Here is a 6,312-nt window from a genome sequence, read left to right as displayed (position 1 = left end):
TAGCATGAAATACAGTTTCAAAACGCTCCTTACACTTACACTAACCCTGCTGGATATGCCACAAATACAGCTTTAATTTCTACAGTAATAACATTCTAGAGAAGTTATTACTATTATTATTACTTTTATTATTAATAATAATAATAATAATAAAGTAGCCGGGCAGCTGGACTGTCCTCCTGGCCGCCTGCTGTGATGTTGTTTCTGCTGTGGAGCCCCTCACATTGTTCCCACACTCTATAATAGACCTGCTGGGCTTTTCTGTCTCCATTCATTCCTCCGGGCCTCCACCAGCGCGCAGCAGGAGGAGGAGCGTTAACGGCGCCGGTCAGCAGGGCGGACATGGCGGCGCAAAGCCCAGCATTTACTGCTGGACGGGAGCCGTTTCTCAGCATTTATACTATGTTGTTTTGATAATTATATTTGAAGCCGTAATCACGGAGGAGTCACGTTTGTTTGTGTTTGTCTGTGCGCGGAGATGCTGCCGGTGTTCGGTGCGCAAAGATGTGACTTTCTGTGGGTGAGGCTGCAAAGTTTCCAGGCAAAACTCCAAAACCAGGGCGGCTGTTTCAGAGGAATGAAGGTATGAGAATATCAATTTATTTCAAGTCCAATAAGTTATAAAAATGTTTTCTCATTTGAATGTCAATTGTAAAAAAAATTTTTTTTTTTTCGCGTCCGCCTTTGTGAACTCTCCGGTTGGTTCATTGGATGAACGCACCGACAAAACACTACCATACAAGGCGCCATCAACTTATAGTTGACCTTGACTACATGATTGTATTATTAGACACAGCATATCTGAGCCTCTTAGTGAGCTATAACGGCGTCACACTGCAGCTCACCACAGCTCTTTCAAATCAAAGTGATTATCAAAGTTTCACTTGTTGATCAGAATAATAAACCCATCATATCATATTCCTGATACAGTTTTCCTACACTCTCCTCTGGTTTTTATAATTAGGAGAGACGATATTCTGTCACATAAATGTGTGTTTGTGTGAGGAGGTCAGTGGTTGAATTGTTGGTCATCTCTCAAACTGCTGTCTTCACAGTTTCAGCGCCTCCGCCCAGATGAAAGCCTCCATTAATGTCATTCTAGTGTCCCGCTGCTCTGCTCTGCTCTCCGGGCTGTTTGAGGTACAACATGTTCACTTTTCTTTCTACATACAACTTTGTTTAACTCCTCTCTGTACTCAGGTCACTCGTGTCTAGAAATATTTGATGATTTTTTTAAAGAAAGTTTCAGATTTAACAACTCGGGAAAGTAAAATATTGGAAAAACTTCAAATCTGTAAAGTTTTAATAAATACTTTTATTATCTCGTCAAACAAATGAGTTTCTGTTACACAATACAATAATAGTGCAACAATCCATAATTTTAACAGAGCAGAATAAAAGACTTTACACATTCTTATTTTCAAATGACAAATAATTAATTTAGGATTTAAACTAATTTACGCTGTTTTCCATAAAGATTTTCTTTTTAAATATTACAATTTCAAGTTGAGTTGAAGTGAGTGATGCTACAAAGCGCTAATTAATGGAAACTCTTTGATGAGAATTTTAATTTATAGAATAATAGCACTTTTGTATTAAATCAATCATTCGGCCAATAAACAAATCAATCATTACATTTAATCTGTCATGCTTTTTATATTCTAAATAAATCATACAAATAAAACACTAAAATAATAAAAAAAAATAATAAAATAATTCCTTTTTATTTCCAACTAACAGCATTTGAATGCTGACAAGTCGTTACAGAGCAGATTTAGAGGCATGAACTCACTAGGAGCACATAAAATAAAATAAAAAAAAAATGCCCAGACTTTGATTCTGTCATGTTGCAGTAGCAGGTTTCAAACACTTGTGTGCAGCATTGCTGCAGGTTTAAACTGTCATACAGTCTCCCAGCTCCTCTCTTGTCTCAAACTTAACACAATCTCTCTTGTTCTTTGGGATTCAATAACAGTAGAACTCAAAATCTGAGTTTTGCTTTATACAAAGTTTTATGAATTTCACCAAAAAGTTAGAAAAAAATCATCAGACAAGTCTTGGAGGTGTCACTCATACCTTACGTAAATACTACTCATCACAATGGAGTTAAATAAGCAATTTCTCCTACTGTACAGGCATTTGTACTTTATTTTTTTAGTCTGAATCACAGTCTAGACCAGATTTTGAGCAGTTTTTTTCAACTAGGTATGTCCAGTCGTGTTCCACTGGATCAGGGTGTTTATGGGTGTGTCTAAATGTGCAAATCAAACACACCCAGTCTCTGCTGACTGTAGACCAGGCTGCTCTTTGATAACTACGCACCCACAGACCCAGAGTGTACTCTAACCAAAATATACTGAATCCATGATGAGACGCACAATGTTTCATCTCATTTACGTCACACTCAGTCTCTTCCTCTCTCTTTCTGTCTCTTCCTCTTGCTCAGTCTGCTCCGTATCACATCTTAGATCAGAGTTTCTCAGATCTGACTGTATTTTGAATTGGACTGGATTTCATCAATGCAGCCACTTGCTCTTTTAGGTCTGAATACTTGGTAACAATAACCCTAATCTCTATATGCCAAAGTCTAATATGAACCTTCAGTTCTAACCCGAGCCCTAATCTGAACCACTGAAAGCTTTTTTCACTATGAAGAGCAGCCACATCTATCAAGAATAGTTGGCTGCCAAGTGCGGTTCCTCACAAATAGCTAAACCTGGACACACACACACACATGCACACACACACACACACACACACACACGTCCCCTGAGGTATCTCCAACATGTCACTTCCCAGTGTGTAAACTATTCAGTGTCATCAGGGGCCGAGGAATGCAGCAGAGCCCAACCCAGGAGGTTATTTCTGTCTCTCTGTTAAGCATCCAAAGCCATCCAGCCCCACCCATCCAGTGACCCATGAAGTGTGCATGTGTGTGTGTGTGTGTGTGTGGAAGGTTGAGATTTAAGTTTATACTGAAATCTAACTGGACCTGTCAGCATTTGATGCACCAAAACACCATTGGTACTCATGAAAACAGGTGGTGCAGGGGTAGAGATATTGCCTACCAGTGAGACCTGATGGGCAAAATCAATTCCCAGTTGCGTTCCAGTTGTGTTCCCTCTAGTCAGGTTGTGTGTGTTCACTGAACTACACATTTTCCACAAAAATATGTAAGGTCTGTGAAGGTCACTCTTGTCGTGGTACCTCCAATTTTTCTGGACCACTTAGTTTACTTAAAGTAATTTGAAATGATAAATGTTGCTGCAGTGCCTCCTGCAAGTTAAATGTTATAAAAGTTTGCAGGTTTATGTGCAAACAGTGTTAAAAAAATGTGCCAGTTTATATGAAATATGCCACACAGACAAAAATTCAGCAAAATGTTTCAGGAAGGGATTTTTGTTTTTTGGGTGCGTTTGTTTGCTTGTTTTGGGTGGGTGGGGGTGGGCGTGCAGCACTATCGGATCCACATCCAAAGCTAATGACTTTGTCTTTCTAGACAAGATTTTTGTTAAGTAGCTTTTTGAAATACCAGGCAAACTAACAAACAACAACTATGCATAAAGCACAAAGCATAAGAGCAAAATGAAGACTAATACTAAAACTAATAATGTGAAAAAAAAACAGAAAATAAGAAAAAGCATTCAACATAAGTGTAAGACCTGTAGGTACAGTGATGCCATGTTTGTTTGCAGACAGAATTTTAATTTGAAAGACAAGCAAATGACCAGTGAATGAAGTTTACTGTTCAGAGTTTGTTCAGATCTGCACTTATCGCTGCAGCATCAAGCAGCACCACCCAGATAATGCTGTAATGGAAAGAGTCTCACTGCCTGGGGACGGCTTCAGTGTTTGTGTGTGTGTGTGTGTGTGTGTGTGTGTGTGTGCGCTGCCGAGGAACACCCAGTAAAATTAGAGACACCATCACTAATTTACTATGCAGTGTTGTGACAGATTATATCTTGTTTCTGTTACTCTTCATGCAGATGTTTCTGCTGCAGGATGGACCAAATTACCAACACTGAAGCAGGTACTGTGTGTGTCTGTGTGTGTGCATGTATAAACCTCATATATATGACGGTATGTATGTGTGTTTTTAGGATGAAAAAACACAATTTGCACTTTAATTACCACGGTGTCCTCCCAGTGGACAGATGTGGTGACGAGGGTGCGAACAGTAAACGGTGGAGTCCCTTCACATGGCTGGTTCTCATTCTACCTGTCCATGGTCTGGAGGAAATGGAGCTCCAGTACATATTCAGCACTGGTTGGAGGCTTGTGATACGTGACTATGCTACCAATTCCTTATGAGGCAAACTTTATAAAATTATAGGTTTTATCATTTGAAACTATGGTGACCTTTTTTTGCTTAATTAATCATTAAATAATGCTTTTGTTGATCAGTAATGAGCCTCTTTTGTTTGCCAGGTTGAAAAAAATCTCTGTACCTGATGTTTATTGACCTTGTGTATAATTGTTCTGTTTTTAATTGATGGCTTATTATAGATTGAGGCACTTTAATAATTGCTTCAAAGCTGCAGACATATTTGTTAATTTGTTTATCAGGATACCCATAAGTTGCTGTTGGGGTTGGCAATTATTCTACCATTAAAAAAAAAACACAACATCAACACATTACATACAAGAAACAGTCAGACAACACAACCCTCGTACCTTGCTGTAATGATTCCTCCTGTTCACAGTGACCATCAGATGATTCCCTCCAAATGCACTTTCAATGTAAATGAAAAAAAGGCCCTCTTCTGAGCAAAAATGTATTTAAAAGTTTATTTGAAGATAATTTGGATGGCTTCAGTCAATATCAAGTCGATATCTACAGTCTTTTTAGTGTCAAATTCTCTCTTTTTGATAGGATCCTTCCACTGCAGCTGAACAGGAAAACACAACAGGATAAAATTCTGTACTAAAAAGACTTATTTGATTAACTATTTGACTATTTTATCAACCCAGATGGCTGAAGCTTTATAATACCTTCAGATAAACTTTTTAATAGATTTATTCTTACAACAAGGTTTTGGATTTTGTCCCCCATCACCCTACATTGTAAGTGCATTTGGAGATGATTTTTTAATAGTCAGTATGAACAGGAGGAATGATTACAGCAAGCAAAACCTGTTTCAATGTTCATTTGGGCTCCTGACTGTTGTTATAATTGTGAACCTACCCTGTAAGGGCCATACATTTCTCACTTTATATGTCTTCAGTTAAAAGTGTTACTAAATTTTAACAAATCACTGATAAAAGTTCCTCGACTACAATAAGCCAACAGTAAAAACTTATTTTTAAACAAATAGTCAAAGACATGTAAATAACTGAATAACTAATGCTACTGCTTATATTATCAGAAGTTATTATACTAGTAATTTGAATAAAGTTGTCCCATGAACAGAGGGGTGGTGCTTGGCCAAAACATAAATGAAAAATAAACCTGCAGTGAATATAAAGTCTTTGGATTTTGATCTGGTTAAATTGCTCAAATGTTGTCTCCTAATACGGATTACTTTACGGCTTTAGACCAACTGGAAATTTAAATTGCTTTTACGTGTGAATATGAGTCTGAATATCTAAAATATGTTAAATAGAGAGACTTGCTGCTTGTCTCTGTTGGACCCTGAAACAACTTATAACCTTTGAGGTTGTATTGATGTTTGAGTATTGATATTAAACTGAAGGACTCTCCCTCCCTTTTTTCCCCCAGGAATGATCAAGCAGCCGTGTTTCAGGCAAGAGAAGAACTGCAAAATCACAACCCTGCACCAAACTGGACTGACTGTATGATACAGTGTTCAGAAGAAGTTTTGTTCATGCATCAAGGACACAGCTTTTTAAATCATAAACTTGATAATACCAAAGTACTTACATAAATGTATTATGAAAAATCCAAGAGGTATGACAAACATTAAAGGTTTTTTTTATTTTTATACAACCTGGGTCTTTTTGTCATTGGTAATGGTATTGATAATTCATCAATAGCTTAGCATAACATTGTACCAACCTCACAGTCATTGTAGAAACTGAAGACATGCTGGAAAACAGCTTTAAACGAGACTAAGAGTCAAGCAACAACTACCACGGCTTGAGGCTGAAGCCAATGCAGAAGTACTTTATACTTAAATGCCACCGACGGCCGCTAGATACTAGCCCCCCAAAAAATCACTGTCTCCAATTGTCTCATTCAAAAAGTGTCAACTTCTCTCTAGAAATACTAAGTCAATAACTTTTTCAACGAGTAATTTTGGTCTCAACAGCTAAATTCAAGCCCTCTAATAATGTGCTGGTGCTCTGTTAATA

At 37.8% G+C, this 6,312-nt stretch overlaps 1 long non-coding RNA gene across 1 annotated transcript; it reads left to right on the top strand.

The window, feature by feature from the left end:
• Positions 1-270: 270 nt before the first annotated feature.
• Positions 271-5,932, top strand: LOC122983406. The gene is made up of 4 exons (XR_006403675.1): positions 271-583; positions 1,056-1,140; positions 3,987-4,030; positions 5,720-5,932. It is a non-coding gene; the product is annotated as an uncharacterized LOC122983406 (long non-coding RNA).
• Positions 5,933-6,312: the final 380 nt, after the last annotated feature.

This window comes from Thunnus albacares, chromosome 6 (genome assembly GCF_914725855.1).
Source record: "Thunnus albacares chromosome 6, fThuAlb1.1, whole genome shotgun sequence".
NCBI lineage: Eukaryota > Metazoa > Chordata > Actinopteri > Scombriformes > Scombridae > Thunnus > Thunnus albacares.
The sequence above is the reverse complement of the archived record's forward strand: the minus strand, read 5'-3'. Positions and strand labels throughout refer to the sequence as shown.